The 19049-nt window shown below is 36.6% G+C and overlaps 1 protein-coding gene across 2 annotated transcripts in view; it reads right to left on the bottom strand.

The window, feature by feature from the left end:
* The window catches only part of LOC150083889 (tudor domain-containing protein 5-like), a 286816-nt gene that overhangs the window by 193626 nt on the left and 74141 nt on the right, over positions 1–19049 (bottom strand). The gene's annotated exons all lie outside the window — the stretch shown is intronic.

The following is a 19049-nucleotide window of genomic DNA, read 5'->3' as shown; positions in this document are numbered from 1 at the left end:
TTTATTGTACTAATCACAAAAATAGTAATACAAAAAGATTAATTATTTCTTATTTATTGTACTGATCACAAAAATACAGTTAGTAATACAACAAAATTATAATTAATGTGACGATTGTAGTTGTACAGTGCGAATAAGTTTTGTAATATGGGGTTTTAAAGTGCTAGTTCCAATTCTTAAAAAGTCATGTAAATGCGGGTCAGTTAGACGTGATTGTATTTTTGATTTTACATATTTCATTTTTGAAAAGGTCTGCTCACATATATATATATATATATATATATATATATTATGTAAGGTAAAAGTTAGGCAAAAGTAATAAAAATAAATAAATATGGCTATGTAGCTATCATTAGAGGCAGCAAATGCACATCCTCCACATGATGCCTAATTATATCTGATAATTAAAATAAATATGATATTTAAAATAAAAACATCAGCCAGTAGTACGGCAATAATGCAAAGCGAAACGAAACGCAAAAAAAGAAATATAAAATAAACAAACAGGGAAGGGAAAGTAAAGATAATAGAACAAAAAGGTAGTCGATAATCCCCTGTATAATTTAGTCAATTAAGTCATTAAACCCAATTAATACAATGATGTAAATTTAAAATAATGCCAATTATAAATAATTTAGCGGTACCTCCCTCGAAGGTACCAGTTCCAAAAGACGTGAAATATCACCAAAAAAGGGTTAAAGAAACTACCAAAAACTAAAATATCAAAATGATAGACTGACCATCGATAGACTGACCATCGATAGACTGACCATCAAATGATAGAATACCAAAATGATAGACTGACATTATATAAGCTGGTTAAGCTTGCATTATGTCAGTGGTGTGGCTCTGATCAAGAGTGCTGTCTGTTCTATAGATTATTTTTCGCTGCATAAGGACCACCGCCATGCAAATCCTCTGCATTGGTTGATCTATCGGGGAATGGAGGGGTGGTTTGGTCCTTCGATATTTCAGCCTTTGCGATGATTTGTATGACGATTGAAATGCAGCGATTCCATGACCATTATTGGCCTCGTGGTCCTCTGTCGATATGGGGCATGATGGTCAGTCTATCATTTTGATATTTTAGTTTTTGGTAGTTTCTTTAACCCTTTTTTGGTGATATTTCACGTCTTTTGGAACTGGTACCTTCGAGGGAGGTACCGCTAAATTATTTATAATTGGCATTATTTTAAATTTACATCATTGTATTAATTGGGTTTAATGACTTAATTATACAGGGGATTATCGACTACCTTTTTGTTCTATTATCTTTACTTTCCCTTCCCTGTTTGTTTATTTTATATTTCTTTTTTTGCGTTTCGTTTCGCTCTGCATTATTGCCGTACTACTGGCTGATGTTTTTATTTTAAATATCATATTTATTTTAATTATCAGATATATATATATATATACTTCTGAAAATTGATGTAACTTTTCTTGCAAAATTTTTAATTTTTGGATAATCCAGCTCAGATAATATTGAATAAAATTGTATTAGATTTTCATGTTTAAATATTGTATTCAGTGCATCATTAGATTGATGATTACCAACACTAATTTTGAATTCTCATCAACATTGTTGACGGGTACGTCAAACAGATTTTGAAAAAGTTCAAACACCTTTGAATTATTTTTAAAATCAGAAAATCTAGCCACAAAAATTTTCCTGCAACTAACGTTTTGAATAAAATTTTCAGTGGAAAAATTACAACTAGGCATATTTTTAGATAAATTATTTCAACATGGAAAATGTGAAAAATTATTCCGAAGTAGTTGACTTTTAAATAACTCCAGTTTTGTTTCAAATGCTTTGATATTATAATACAATTCATTGACAAGTTTGTCTCGTCCTTGTAGTTTCATATTAAGAAAATTCAGGTGTTAACAGGTTGCTTGTTAAAAAAGGCAAGGTTCCACAACCATTTGAGATCTGACAGTTCCAGAACAGGTTTTGATTTTTCGATCCTAAGTTCAAAAAATCACTTCAACACGTTACCGTGATTCAATCATCGTACTTCAGTGTGATACAACAAATCACAGTATTCGGCCTCAATAGTTTCAAAGAAATTTTGGAATTGTTAATGATTCAGACTAGTCTTGCAAATATAATTTACTGTTGATATTACAGTTGACATGACTAAATCTATGCACAAATATTTTTTGCACAAAGACTGCTGGCAAATTATACAATGAAATTGCATTATATTTTTTAATATTTTTACTCTCAAGATATTTATGAAGTTGACCCATGAACCCAATTTTAGTACCGACCATATTTTTATCGCTATCCGTGGTAACTGCTGATAGCAAATCCAAATTCAATTTGAGGCAGTCAATTGCTTTTGACACTCAAAAAAGATATACTCAAAAATATATTTATATATTTTTGAGTATATCTTTCAAGCTTTTTAATGCAACTAGCTCTTCAGTTACTGCAAAATTTTGATTTACACCTCAAATATAAATTAGTAATTGAACTGTATGGCTTGTATCTTCACTGTCATCAATTGCTATTGAAAAATGTGCGAATTCACAAACTTTTTCTACAAGTTGATTTTGTACATTGGCTCCTAAATCTTCAATTCTCGTTACAGTTGATGAGGATAAACTTACAGACGCAAAATTCTTTACTTTCTCAGGGCATACTTCTTCTTCAATTGCCAAAAAAATTCGTTTTCCAAAATCTCCATCCATAAAGGCCCTTCCTTCTTCGGCAATGATTTTGGAAGCTCGAAAACTAGCTCTAACTGCATATAAATTTTGATGAGTAAAAGTTCTAATCTTCCGTTGTTGACTTTGAAAAGTTTGAGTTAGTTCTTGGAGTTTTTTCTGCTGCAAAGCTCCTTCAAATTTATCGTAATTTGAGGTATGTTTTGTGGTGTAGTGACATTTTGCATTATATTCCTTGAACACGACAAGGCTTCACTGCAAATAAGACACGTTCATTTTCATTATCATTGAGCAGTGCAAAAAAAGTAAACAACTGGCCACTGCTCGTTAAAAACGTGACAGTCGACATCAACTTGTCTTTTTTTCGACATCAACTTCGACATGATTTTTATAGGGTTACTGGAATGAAAAAATAAATAAATACATAAATACTCGTGAATATTGAAGTAAGTAAGCACTGACATGTCTTAATTTTATGAAATATTTTAACATAAAGGTTATTATTATAATCATATCACTCTTATATCATGTGAAATTAATAATATAGTTTATTAGGCTATTTACCTAATAAACTACACTAGCAGTAGCCATTGTGAAAATTTTGTAACTGGTAGCAAGTTTTCCTCTAGCAATCCTAAAGAAAATGAAGTCCATGTTTTGTCGTGAGCAGGTAAGCCAGTATGCATCGAATCCTTTCTCATTTCTGAGGTAACTTAAATTTTCTTTCGTTTCACCATCTTTCCAATTATTCAAAAGGTGCACATTGCATAACAATTTCACATGTACAAAATGTAGTACAGGTCTCTATAATACTTCTTTGAAAACAATTTTTTATATTCTTGTGCCCTTCTGGTAACCGTATCTTAACACGCTGGAATGATCTGACCCAAGATATTGCTACATACAATTGGCCGTGATTAAATACAGGGTTAGTAAGCGAAATTTCGACTCTATCAAACGTTTGCCCTTGAATTTTATTTACAGCCAGCCGAATAGGAAACTGCCATCTCTTAAATGAGAATGGCAAAGTCAAATCAGATGGAGTCAAATCTATATGCGGTAAGGCTGCCTACTTTAGTGCCCTTGGTAAAATTTTTGGATAATTCATTGTCATCTCTAATAAAACACTACTGAAAAGGACAGGCAAAATATTAAAAAGTACACTAAAAACTCACCTTTCACTTTAAAAACTCAGTCAAACTTTCATTATTATTGTTGTGTTTTCTTGCAGATACTTCTACTGTACTGTACCTCGCAGTATCCAGCAAATATCAGCCCTGATGTTGACATTTCAGCTCCCCTGGTACCTCATCTCCATATGTTTAATATCCTGTTTAAACCTATCACCCTGTTCTTCACTTACACTTTCAAATGTGGAAGTGTAAAAATTTACTGAGACAATCATGTTGCGGCCCAACTTCTTGAAGTTCGCCAACATAATTTCAACAGCAGTCTGGTAGTCCGGATCTTTATCGTTCTCTAAAAAATTCTCAACCACAGACCTGAAACTAATGCATATCTGAATTTCTCTTTTAAAATTCATTCTTGCATTAGTATGCAAATTTAAAGTTTTCTCTAGCTGTTTTAAAGAAATGTAGCGAGTGTTTTGTCGTAAGCAGGTAAGCCAGTACACATCGAATCCTTTGTCATTTCTTGTATCTGAGGAAACTTATACACTTTTATTTCACTATTTCAGACCAATCCTGAATACATTTGCAGAAACAAGAAAAAGTGTGCATCTTCTTCGCTGCAAGGTACGTTCAACACAACCAATCATAATAGCATGCTGGCGGACAAGTCTTCCTCATTGTGACATAATTCTAAATCCTTAAATTATTATACTCGCCTTAAAAAAATAAATAAATAAATAAACTCGAAGTTGATAATGATAAAATGATGACTTCTGAACATTTTAAATGTAACAAATGGCAATGAGTGTATGAGCGAGCTAACACACTCATTGCCATATAATGAGCGAGCAGCACAATGGAATCCTAACGATTAGTTCTTTCTTTTAAGGTAGCCAAATTTGCAATTGGCAGTAGAGTTTTATTATTATTATTTTTAGTTTTTCTCGGAACAAATGACAATTGTGCAAACTGTTAATCATTTAAATAGTTAAATTGCAGATTGTTAAAAAAAAATGCCTTATCAACTTAGACAACTTTTGTTTAACAGTTAACATCTTCTTGTGGCTTCATCTATGAAATGAATGAGCTATTCTCGTTTGTATTACAAAATTAGCCCGTTCCATAAAATAAAACTATTTGGAATTTTAAAATTTTAACAAATTTGTGCACATCTAGGAAGAAATAGCTTCAATTTAAGACCACTTCCAGTCTAATCAAAGCCTATCATTCAAACTGACAGTCAAAAGAAAATGCCTTCCATACTGAATATATAGATTATTATAATATAAAACTATATTATTAATTATAATACAGTTTAATAAGGTAATGTTTGGGTATCTTACCGATACCCATTATCAGACCATGCTGTGGAGAGAACAGATTTGTAGAGAAAGGCTACAAATTTGAATATTTCAAGATATTACAGTTACAATTACCAACACTGCAATTTGCAAATTATTAGCATTAGTAGAGGCATATGATGCAAGAAAGAAAGCTTACGCAGCATCAGCCAAAAAAAAAAAAAAAAACACGCTCCCATTTCACTCCTCCGTTCATTCCAAGTACCTGTCCAGCTCAGCCTTAAATTTATTTAGGCTATCAACTTCTGCAACAAAGGATGGAAGTCTGTTCCACTAACCAACCAACCACCCCCTGGCTAAAGGCAAACTTCCACACATCTATCCTACATCTGTCTTTCCTCAATTTGTATTTATGTCCTCTCAAATAATTATTCTGAGCAAGAGGAAGAATTCCATCAGCACTGAGCATGCTCATACCATTCAAGGCCTTATACACCTCAATCAGATCACCTTGCAGGTGCCTAGTCTCCAGACACCGTAATTTGCAAAATTTAAGCCTTTCTTTGTAAGAGCAACCCTTTGTTCCATCACTAATCTTGTTGCCCTTCTCTTCCAACAGCTCTACATCCTTCTTAAAATGAGGCTCCAGACTTGTATACAGTAGTACATGTGGTGTGGCCTGACCATTGCCTTATATTAGGGGATAATCACCTCCTTATCCCTGCTAGAAAAATTCCTGTATATCATTGACAAGACACTATGAGCTACTCTTGCAGACCAACTGTACTGCTCAGAAAACTTTATATCTGCCTGCACAATTACCCCCAGGTCCTTTTCGTTCTCCACCACTGTCAGTGTAGTACCACAGACTTGATACGTCACTCTGGGGTTGCTGCTTCCCATAAGTAGTACTTTACATTTGTCACCTCTCATTCCATCTGCTCAACTTTTCTAGATCCTGTTGCAGCAACGTACTGTCGTTAGTGTCCTTAACAAACCTGCCAACCTTCATATCATCTGCAAACTTGGACATTAAGATTGATATACCTTCATGAATATCATTTATAAATACAGAAAATGACAATGGACCCAATTCAGAACCCCGAGGGACTCCACTAATAACGTTAGTCCACGATGAGCAGTGTCCATTGATTACCACTCTGTCTTCTCCCACACAACTATCCCTTTATCCATAGCAGCAATTTGCCTCCAATGCCACACTGCTCCAAATTGTGCAGCAGTCTTCCATGTGCAACAGTATCAAAAGCCTTTCTAAGATCCAAATATGTGATATCAAACTTATTCCCTGCATCCAGTTCCTTTGTGACCACATCATTGTATCCAATCAAATTGGTCAGGCAAGACTTTCCCTTAACAAAACCATGCTGTCTCTGAGCTATAACTGAAGTCCTTTCTAGATGATCCCGCAGTGCTTCTTTAACCAGTGTCTCCATTAATTTTCCTGGAACAGAAGTTAAACTAACAGGTTTATAATTACTTGTGTTGCCCTTTGATCCTCCTTTGTTGGGGTCACATCTGCACATCTCCAGTCCATGGGTACCTCCCCTGAGTCCAAAGAAGCTCTCATAATTATGGCTAAGGGTTTGCTTACTTCCACTGCTGCCTCCTTTAACATAACTGGATAGATCCCATCCACCCCAAGTGCCTTTTTTATGTTTATCTTCAACAATTTCTCCTCCACTTTCCTCTCAGTTATTACAAAATCATCCAACTCACTGCCAGAGTTTAAATCTTTTTTTTTTTTAGGAGCATTAGCAACTAAGGCCGTATTGCTCCGGGGATACACGGTGGTCATTCCCTGACCTTTCTGCATCCTCCGTATTTGGTGGGCATGGGGTCGAACGCCGGTCTAATCAAGAAGCGTGTGCTACGCACTGCTGCTCCTGCCCACCTGGCTACGGAGGCGCCAGAGTTTAACTCACCTCTAGCATTCTACTCCCTGAATAACTCCTCATGGGTGAATGTAGATGCAAAATACTCATTTAGTTTGTTAGCCACCTGAGCAGGATCAACAGTTGAACCATCAATGTCCAGTGGACCAATCTGATTCATTCCTTTCCTTCTAGAGTTTACATAAGTAAAGAACTCTTTGTTTTTCTTTGCATCCTTTGCCAAGGATTTCTCATAATCTGCCTTTGCCTGCCTAATCTCCTTTGTGACTTGGTTACAGACCAACTTATATCTATCATAGGCTTCCAAGTCACCCATTAATTTATATTGTGAAAACGAAATGCACTAGGCATAATCCTTATGGGTTATGACAATTAACTATATAGTATCGGTGTAAGTACACCATAGTTAACACATAAACTTGAGCTACGTATGTAGCGAAGAGGGCATCGTTTTAATTGTATCTCATATTGTGGTTGCCTTAACAACGAGATAGCTGCTATTGCATTACTTCAAATAAATAACGCTTCTCTAGTAGAGAAGACTACTGTTATTTATTTTCAATGGTACCACCATCCAGACGATCATTTTGAAGCTATCGGGCTTCATCATCAGTGGGCAGGCAGGTACCCAGGTAATACAACAAGCCATCACAGTTGCAAAGTTATATCTACAATATGATGATGAAGCCCAATAGCTTCGAAACGATCGTCTGGGTGGTGGTACCACTGAAAATAAATAACAGTAGTCTTCCCTCCTAGAGAAGCGTTATTTATTTGAAGTAATGCAATAGCAGCTATCTCGTTGTGAAGGCAACCACAATATGAGATACAATTAAAATGATGTCCTCTACGCTACATATGTAGCTCAAGTTTATGGATTAACTATGGTGTGTTTACACCAATACTATATAATGAATTTATATGTATCCCATGCATTTTTCTTCTCTGCCACACGTCTCATTAGTTCATCTGACATCTATTTATGCCTAAACCTTGAACAATATTTCTTATTTGGTATGTAGAGCCTAGTAGCTTCCAAGATAAATTCTTTGAACGCTTCCCATTTTGAATTTGTTGTTGGTAACATCACCAGTTGGTCCCACCATATAGAATTTAAATACATCTCATACCACCGTAGTCACCTTTATGAAAGCAAAAACCCTTCCCTTTTCCCCTGATGGTAGTTACCTCTCAGTAAATCCCACTTCAGCACACTGTGATCACTGCCACCTAGTGGTTCCTTTATCTGCAGATTCTTAATGCATGAAGAATCACTACTGATAATCAGATCAAGAGTATTACTCCCTCTAGTTGCCTCCAGAACAGGCGCTTCCATAGCCAGGTGGGAAGGAGCAGCAGTGCGCAGCACACGCTTCTTGATTAGACCGCGGTTCGAGCTCGTCACCACCAAATACGGAGGATGCGGAAAGGTCAGGGAATGACCACCGCATATCCCGGAGCAATATGGCCTTAGTTGCTAATGCTCCTAAAAACCAAATAACAAAAAAACAAGCCTCCAGAACATGCTAATGTAGAAAACAAACGTCCAATAAATCCACAAAAGCCTTGCTAGTGTGTGAGTGACCAACCTTATAAGACTCTCTGATTTACTGGCCCACTATTTCTCTGTACAGTTCCTTATTATACTCGTCAGAGTCATTAGGCTTATAACACACTCCTACTCTCAATTTGATCTCTCGATGCTTATGTCACACCAAACTGACTCAACACTGCACTGTCCAGCAATGTCGACTGGCTTCGCTTCCTTGGATTTTGTGTGTTTCTTGACTAATAGTATAACTCCTTCTCCCTTCCTCTATTGTCTAACCTTCCTGTACACATTGTACTCCCCAAATTCCAGTTCTGCATTCCTTATATCTATGTGACACCACGTCTCTAATATCCCAACAATATCTGCCTTTGATATTCTGAGCAATACGTCAAATTTATCATTTATTTACCAAACTCCTAGCATTGGTGTACATGAAGAATACATGCACCTGTTCCTATTCTTAGCTCTAACACAACCCATGTGTTTACCTATAAATTCTAAAGTATGTATGATTCTATAATACAGTAAACCCCCGCTATTCGCGGTATCTGTATTCGCGGTTTCGCGTATTCGCGATCGCCGATTTAATATAAAATGAAACCTAAAAAAATGTGAATTTTAAAGCGCCGTGAATATTTTCCGCCATAAAAAACATGGGCGTGGCTAAAATTATCTTTCCCGGTCAAAACAGCGCTCAGTGGGTGGGGGGAGAGGGGTGACAAAATCGCGAGCGTGGATGTTTCTCGCTAATCCTTGTTCAGTATGTGTTAGTCGTGGAAGGTTTCGTCGTTTGATTTTAATTTATACGTTTATAAATTGAATAAATTTATCAATTTATAAATTGATATGCTTACAAAAATGATAACTCTACCGTTTTGCAGTGTAAAACAGACTTTTTCGAGTGCGTTAACGGAAGAAAGTGACTTTATTGTGGTCAAGTTCTTTCTAACCCCTACAAAAATATGGCTACGAATAAAAAGAGAAATGTGAAAATATCAAAGAAGGTGATGACACTAGCGAATAAAATTGAGTTATTAGACGAAATTTCTAATAGTGAAAGTGTCTCCTCAGTGGAAAAACATTATAAAATCAATGAGTCAACAGTACGATCAATCAAGAAATCGGAAGAAAAAATCTGCCGTAATGTCCGTGAAACCGCGCTAATTGCTTCAAAAATTTGCTCTGTAACTCTTGATGTTAAATTTAAAAAAATGGAAAAGCTTTAAATCTGTGGATAGAAGACCGAATTCAAAATAAAATTCCGTTAAGTTCGCTCATCATTCGTGAAAAGGCAAAACTTCTTTATCAACACTTTAGCGAAACTGGTGATAGCACTGGCGGGATGTTTTTTTTTGCTAGCAGAGGCGCTGATTTGAAAGATTTGTTTGAAATTTCTAATAACTATTACATTTAATATTAAATTGTTTCTTATTTTCATTTCGATGCCATATGCTTGCTTTTCACTATGTACTGTAATGTACAGTCATTATGAAGGTACATATAATACATACATAGACAAAATTTTAGACTAGTTTTTCTTATATATTTCATACTTTGGAACGGAACCCCTTTATTACTATGGGAGCCATAACTCAGTATTCGCGTTTTCGGTATTCGCGACATTTCTCAGGAACGTAACCCCCGCGAATAGCGGGGGTTTACTGTATTAAGTTTTGAATTGCTGTTACGAAAGAAAACAGGAAATCTGAATACTCCATGTCATCAGGCCTTTAGCAATATGCTGAACAACAATTGTTTAGCTTAAATATAATAACCATGTGCCAATATGTATTTACAGCATTAGGTGAAAATCTATACAAATACAGTCGATTCCAGTTATTTGGGACTAGTGCATTTTGGCCCAATTAAGCGGCTGCCCCAATTATCTGAAGTTTCACGTAAATAGTTAAAAATACAATTAGTTCACTATACAATCAACTCACTTTACGACTAACTCACCATAGTAAAGTACCATTCACTATACGAAGTGCAGTAAGCACCGGTCATTGTGATCATGTTTGTGAATTGAATTTTAATTCTATTAAAGAGCGAGTCTAATTAGCAAAAATAGGAGGAATATTATCCACAGGCTATAAAAGTAAAGATATATTAAGCACAAATTTACCCTTTATTACCTTACCAATTAAAAAATTAAATGATACGTGAAATTCAGAAGAATATACGTGATAATCGGAATAATTAATACGTACTGTAATATGTACATACTAACTAAACTAGCTGATATTTCTGTTCACTGACATTTGTGGGTGGGGGTTAAAATTTAAAACAGCAAAAAGATAAGCAATCAATAACAAAAAACACGGCACACACAAATTGCAAGTAACACAGTACGCGAAAGTGGAACGGAGTAACGAGTTACAAAGCTTTAAAAATAGGGATGAAGAGAAGATTCTGAAAATTAATTTTTTTATATGACTGAAGATTCCATGGAAGTGTAAACACATTTTACCATAATAACCCACAGAATTCCAACTGTCAGTATTATCGCAAATTCAATAAGATCGAGTTTACTATCCGTTTATGATAGACTGCACTAACAGAAAAGCCCAATAAACAGGTGACTGCTAATTGTTTTATGGTTGTGACCTCCAGAAATCCAACCGAACTACGTAGTATGGTCAGAGACAATCGTAGGGTAATCTCCAGTGCTGCAGTCTCCTGCCCCAATTAAACGGCATTTTGTCCCAATTAAGCGAAGTAAACCCTGGCTATTTTCTCGATTGGGTTCTGGTTTTTAAGATTTGTCCCAATTAAACAGCTGCCCCGATTAACCGGAATCCACTGTATATATAAATTTTTATAGTGAAATGGACATTAACATGAAGACTGCCATGACCAAATGCAGCAGACATCACACAGAAACAAAATCAAAAACTATTATTCCTTTGTACATAATAACATATATGTACATTTCTTTGTACATATGTTATATATACAGTAGACTCTCAATTTTCTGGGATAGGTGGTAAAAAAAAAAAATTCCCCGGTTAATCCAAAAATACAGCAAGTCCCCGATGTATGTAAGAGATATGTTCCAGGAATTCTTATGTAGTCGAGTTTTACGTAACTCGGGAATGCCAAATAAAATATTGCTACTATATCCCTGATATGACAAAATTTTAAAAACCACAATATCCTCAGAAGAAAAATAGTTACATATTTTTAATTAGTGCAATTAAAACTATCTTGGGACAGCGGTGAAGTAGCCACAGTGGCATATAAGAAAAAAAAACATAAAAGGAAGAAAAAACGTGTGAATTTGTACTATCTTTTGTCTGTGGTGTTTTTACACCGATATTATATAGTTTTTGTACTGTAAAAACTGATTTGTATTTTGTAGCCTTGGTTATTATAGTTAAACTTCATTGGTGCCAACTACTTGTTGTATTCTGTTTTTCCCATTTATTGTGTTCACCATTGCCACTGACAAATATGAATTCCGCAAGATAATTGTAATGTTTGGCCATTTTCATACATGCTTATTATTTTAATTTTCTGATACAAATCGATAGCTTTCCTTTTCTTGATAGATTTACTAGTACCACTGTCACTTATTCTCTTAGTCAGCACCATGATAACAGTCAAAATTCAATTTTCTGAAAAGAACTGCACAAGGATAAGGTGAAAACTCACTATTATCACCCCACGCGAGCTCACGTTTTACTAAAGCACATTTCTAGAGGTCACTGCCATAAAACAAAAAAAAAAAAAAAAAACAATTTGCACTTTCTGGGTTACTTGGCTTTTCTGTTAGTGCAATTCATTATAAATGGTTAGCAAACTATCTTCTTGCTATCTTCTACTGATAGCTGGAATTCTGTGGGTTTTGACGTTATTATGGTGAAATGTGTGTCCTCTTCACTGAAATCTTCAGTCATATAAAAAAATATATAAATAATGTAACGTAAGTTCAAAGCTACGTAAGTCGGGGACTTACTGTATCGAAAAATGTTCAGAAACCTATGTAAAAAGTATGGTGATAGATAAAAACGAAAAAAACTTACCCAGCATGCTCCTCGCGTGTCCAATACGCGAGTAGTGCATATTGGACACGCATTTATTTTTTGCGATGTTGATTTTAAATCAAATAGCTTCCCTTTATTTTTTTAATTTCTGAAGACAACTCCTTGTGCAACAAACCAACAAGTGCTGAGCCTTTTCACTCTTTTAGCTCATTCCATCAATGCTTCTCCATCGTCATAAATGTAGATTTGGCCGAATTGTTTATTTATTTTATTTTTTTTTTTTTTTGGAGCATTAGCAACTAAGGCCATATTGCTCCGGGATATGCGGTGGTCATTCCCTGACCTTTCCGCATCCTCCGTATTTGGTGGTGATGGCTTCGAACCCCGGTCTAATCAAGAAGCATGTGCTACGCACTGCTGCTCCTTCCCACCTGGCTACGGAGGCGGTGTGGCCGAATTGTGGAACATCTCTAACGAACATTAATTTCGTTGTTCCTTTCACCGTGGCACCTCCTCATATTTGCATCATATAAGGGCTGTCGCTACCTTGAAAGTCCACGTTTTCACCATTAAAAAACAAAGGTGTAAAGATTGTTGTACACGCAAATGTTTTCTCGGAAGTGTCTTCCTTTTTCCATGTTGTCAAACAACAGTCTTTAAAGCGTCTGGATATTATTATATTAGGGTTACCCATAATTGATTACATAAATTCGTATTTGCGTCTGCAAACTGCATGTGTTATCACACGCAATTTATAGAAACAAATGGACAAAATTGCTGGACGAAAAACCCCCAGTTTCTGGGGAAGAAACCTTGCTATCTAGGCCTGAGACCAAATAACTCAAGCTGAGCTTCTTCAGAGAGACCTAGATAGACTTCAGGAATGGTTAGAAAAATGGCAGCTGTGCTTTAATCCAACAAAGTGTAAGGTATTACACCTGGGAAACAGTAATCCCAAAAAAACTTATTCACTTGGTGGAGTTCAACTAAACCCAGTACTGGAGGAAAGGGACTTGGGTGTTACGATACGGTCAGACATGAAATTCTCTGAGCATTGTAAACAGGTTGCAAGGAAGGCCCATGGTGTCCTATCGATGATCTATCGAACTTTTGCAAGTAGAGATAGGGACGTGATAATCCCATTATATAAGGCTTATGTTAGACCACACTTGGAATACTGTGTTCAAGTATGGAGACCGCACTTAAAGAAAGACATCGAGCTTCTTGAAAGGGTGCAAAGAAGGGTAACTCACCTGGTGAGATCGCCAAAAGGGCGTCCTTATGAAGAAAGACTTCGAATATGTGGGTTGCAGAGTTTGGAAACTAGACACCTTAGAGGAGATTTGACTGAGGTGTTTAAGGCTCTGAGAGGCATCAGTAAAATGAATGAGGACAAAATTTTCAAGATTATAAATGATGCTAGAACTAGGGGACATAAATTCAAGTTACGGGGGGAAATGTTTAGATTGGACTGGAGGAAGTTTTATTTTAGCCAGCGAGTTATAAATTACTGGAATAAGTTGCCTTCATGGGTAGCAGAGGCCGACAGTTTGGGGAAATTTGAAGGTCATCTGGATAGTACTGTCGGGTAAGGGAAGCGCATAGGATGATAGGTTTAATTTTCTTTTCTTTTTTTTTTATTAATTATTATTATTTAGTTATTTATTTTATTATTTTATTTTATTTTTTTGTTTTATCATTGTTTTGTTCGGATTTTTTTTTTTTTTTTTTGACTGGTGCAGCATAAGCCATAGGCTTTCTTGCACCATGCGGCCATTACTAATACTAATACTAACTCGGCCATGGAGTGAAAAAAGCCCATTAATGTTCCTCACATCAACAGAATTTGAACCTGGGCCTTTTCCACCCGGTGTGGGGAGGATGGTGATGATACCATTGTGCTACCCACGCAGATTAAAACGTATGGATAGGTATCTGCTGTCAGCAAATATACCTTCCCTCTGTGACAACACAAATGTGCAGCTCTTCCAAGTTCGCTGTGAAAAGATAATCTGCCACAATGTTGATATTCATCTACCATATCACCTAAATTACAATATGATACTTCAGTGGTTTCTTCATTATCAGGATTTTGTGAAGACTTAAAGATTCAAAATATTACATCACGTCTGAACAGACCGTTTAACGGTCTGTTCAGCCTGTTCTTCGTCCATTTAGCTACCTGCTTCCTGTAGCATTGATTTTCCACTTGCTCCATTGTCATTGAACTTATTCTATGATTAGTTTATAACCTTTAGGCATGTTTCTCTTTATATGTCAGTGAAGACTCATGACTGTGTCATTTTCTCTCAGAATCAGTGATTGCCAATCTAGGTCATGGCATTGTGTTAATTACTATGTTAGTATGTATAATTAGCAAATCAAATGTTACAGATTCCAAACACACCTGTCAAAACGCACTGATCGATATCTAATCAGGAAATGACCTAAGTAATGCATGAGCAATACTGTTGGATCCAAAAGATAAAATATTTACAAACTATACCAAGTATGGTCACGTATTAGACAGTGAACCACATGCAAGAGGTTGATGAATGTTATGGAGGCAGTTATAGCTCGAATAAGTGACATAATTGCCCCGCCTTCTCCCATTGGCTCAAATAAATATCACTAGGAGGTAAACTTTTTTTAATGTATAGAGAGATTACTGATTATTTCACGTGTTCAATTTCTCTTGCTAAGGACCAGAAATACAGAAATTTCAAAAAATTCAGAAAGCCTCTGGTCTCAAGTTTTCCGGATTAGAGGTTTGGTACTGTACTTTGATTTCAGAAAAGTTTTCGATACTGTTCCACATAAAAGACTGCTGCACAATTGATGCAGTGTGGCATTAGGGACAAGTTACTGCTTGTCCCTTCTAACTGCAGGGACAAGTTAGAAGCTTGCAAAATAAAATAGACTATGGAGCAAATCCTGCTAGCATGAGCAACAGAATAGTGATAGCTACACCAGCAGGCTATGGGGTAGAGTTCATCTCCAGGAGGAATAGAAAGGGAGGTGGCGTTGCTATGTTCTTCAAAGATGCGGCCTTCAAATTGATCAACACTATTTCCAGTGACTCACCAAATTTCGAAGCTCTAGCCATCACACTGCTCAGAAACACATCCATAATAGATATCTGCTTAACGTATATCCCGCCTGTACCCACTATTGATATCATAACTGAGGCAGCCAACTTGGCTATAATCCACTTTCACCCCTCAGCTCACCATATTGTCATCAGGGATTTCAACCTCACCCCACAGCTCACGGCCCGCAAGAAGATCCTTTTTAACTACCTGAAGTCAGCAAATATACATCTAATCGATCACCGCCCTACTGGAGGAAAACACCTTGACTTACTATTTAACTCCTTAGCAGGTATGACTGAAGAAACCACCCGAGAGAGACTACAAATCAGATCACCAACCTATCTATGCAAAATTGATTATTCATACTCTGGGACCACTGCCCAAAAAAACATTCAAACAACCGTCATGTCAGCCCCAAGCTCCTTTAACATCCAAAAATGCCTGCCATCCGCCACCCTTACCTTGAATCATGTGACTTCTCGCTTGCTGTGACACTATTAACAAACCGGGTAAACACCACTGCAAAATATTCCGCATCAAAGAAGATAAGGATCTTATCTTACTCAAAGCCTGGTGGAATCCAAATGTACATATGGCCTTCCTATTAAAGCAGCAGCTACACCAGATCTGGAAAAGTACTCAACAGGTTTCCGACCGAATATCTTATTCAAGAGCATGAGCGCAATTTAATAGAAAGAAATCAAGACCAATAACAGGGGGGTGCACAACTTCAAAAAGGGAAAATCCCATACCACTTCAGATTCCATAGCTTTCCTAGTCAACTGGACCCAGCTCAATGGCTAGATCATATTACCAGATTCAATACGTCCGCAGGTCAACTAAACTCTCTTTTATGTCCCGACAATGAATTACAATAAGACATCTTACATTCCATCACCATCTCTACACACCAGCTGACAGCAGCGATAAACTCCCTTCTGGCGACAACAACCGCGGGAGCCAACAAAGTGCTGCCACAATACAAGGTAAAATGACTCAGTCCATTCATCCTCCAACTGCTCAGGTCCATCTTCAATGGAATTCTAACCACAAGAATTTTTCCTATGGCCTGGAATAGCTACCTTGTCAGACCACATCCAAAAGTTCAAAACCCCACTCTACCCAGACACTTTCGGCCGACATCTAACTCTTCGACGCTCCTGAAAATCCTAGAAAAAACTATGCTGCCCACCTTAAGGAATCAGATTCTTGGAGATAAGCTACCATAGATCCACTACAGCATCCAAAACCGATCCAGTGACGAACCTCCTTGCAACCATGTGCAATATATTGTCCGCCTTTGAACAGCAATAGGAACTCACAATCATGTACCTGGATATTGAAGCTGCCTTTGATGCCATCAACGTGTCTGCACTCCTCCGCTTACTGGAAGACCACTATCTAATCCAAGGTAATATCCTCTGGTTCATAGCATCACTCCTCTACAGATCGATGCCTATGGACAATCACACAAGGCGATCACTGCTGGTGTTCCGCAAGGAGGAGTCCCATCTGGCTTATTATTTACAGCTATCATTGCGCCTCTTGTCAGTAACAATGAGAAAATCATCACGTATGCAGACGATATAAAAATTCTAATGCCTATTGCTTCCAACGATTAGCTTAAAGCTACAGCATGCATTAATAAGTCTCATCAATGTCGCCTCTTACCTCAAACAGTAGACTCTCGATCAACCCACAAAAAACAAAATTAATGGTGTTCTCTCTCTCTCTCTCTCTCTCAGACTAATCCCTACAATAATAGCCCAACACTCGATGGAATTGAAATATCTGCTACTCCCACCCATGCAGATCTGGGAATAGTATTTGACCCAAAACTTCAGTTTCACGCTCATGTACACAAGCTCACGTCCAGTAGAGCAGTCTCTCTCTGATGGGCAGCTAAACAACAACTAATTTATGTTAAGGAGCCTCATATAATTAAGAAATATATCAGAAGACTAATTTATTCTCCACTCCTCCATGCTGCTGAAGTGAGGGCATCAGAAGCTACTACAACGAAGAAATCAATCCTCGCCACAGAATTGGCCACATCTTGAATAGTGCATACAGGTCATGAAGCCTCATTTTAGGAAAGATGTGGATCTGTTGGAACAGATGCAAAGAAGGGCAATGAGATTAGTGAGAACAACAAAAGGGTATCGTTATTAACAAAAGGCTTCAGTTCTGCAAATTCCAATGCCTTGAAACTAGGTACTTGCGAGAAGATCTGATCAAGTTAAGGCATTGAATGCACTGAGTAAGCTAAATGCTGATGGCATCCTTTCTCTTGCTCAGAGAACACACATTAGGGGGCATAAATTTAAATTGGGTAAGGATGGTTGCAGGATTGATGTGTGGAAATTTTTTTTTAGCCTGCAGATAGTTGAAACAAACTTCCACCTGGTATTGTGGTGGTTAGCTTGAATAAATTTAAGGAGGAACTAAATAAATTAGGGTTGGACAGATGATGTGGGAAGGGTTTTTTTTTTTTTTTTTTTTTGGCTGTTGCCATTATAAACTTGCTTTCTTGCATCATTTGCTACTACTAATACTAAAACAAATATTATAGGCCTGATGATGGGGTTCAGTGGTAATATTTCAATAAATAATTCATACAAAATTTTCACATGATAACAGTGTCTAATTCATTAATTACTAAACTGAAAGCTTACGCTGGCTAGGGATAAGGATCTTGCAGAAAATGGGACAGAATAGAAAAACAATAACAGAAGGCCAACAGTCCAGTAGGACTAATCTACACATCATAATCGTAGTACATATAAAATCTGTTATACCCATTACACTATATATCCTACTTTGGATAACGACAAACTGCTTCAAATGGATGTTACTCTCATGGTATATACCCGTGAGGGGCGGAATACATCTTCCAGTACATTACAAGGTCTGTAAGCACTTTTAGATGTGCTCACATTGCAATTTGAATAAATACTGGTACAATGCATATTATCTATATATTTAATCCCATTCCACTTTGCTATATCCAGAATGTGTGTAAACATTTATTTGTTTCTGGGATTTCTTTTATAATTTTCATAATGCATAGTATGTGCTTTTTTATTGTTAACAACGCAATAATGATTATTTTTTTAATTATACTTACTTTAAATTACATAAACTTTAAGAAGTATTCAACAAAATTAAGTAATAAAGCATATTCCTGCATTGTAGTTGGGGATGAAAATTTTGTGGTTTAGTTTGTACTTGATAACTGTGAAGAGTATGATAATAATTTTGAAGGATCTGGTGAAAGTGACAACCCACAGACCACTTGGGGGAAAAGTCAAAACTGATTGATCACCATGAAAATTTTCAGATAACCCTGGTGTAAAAACAACTGAAAATAGTATCAATCCATTAGTTTTCTCAGTGATATAA

The sequence above is a fragment of the Mastigoproctus giganteus genome, chromosome 6 (genome assembly GCF_048544385.1).
Source record: "Mastigoproctus giganteus isolate SK-2022 chromosome 6, ASM4854438v1, whole genome shotgun sequence".
Classification (NCBI taxonomy): domain Eukaryota; kingdom Metazoa; phylum Arthropoda; class Arachnida; order Uropygi; family Thelyphonidae; genus Mastigoproctus; species Mastigoproctus giganteus.
Note: the sequence above shows the minus strand (reverse complement) of the source record. Positions and strands in the feature narration are given on the sequence as shown.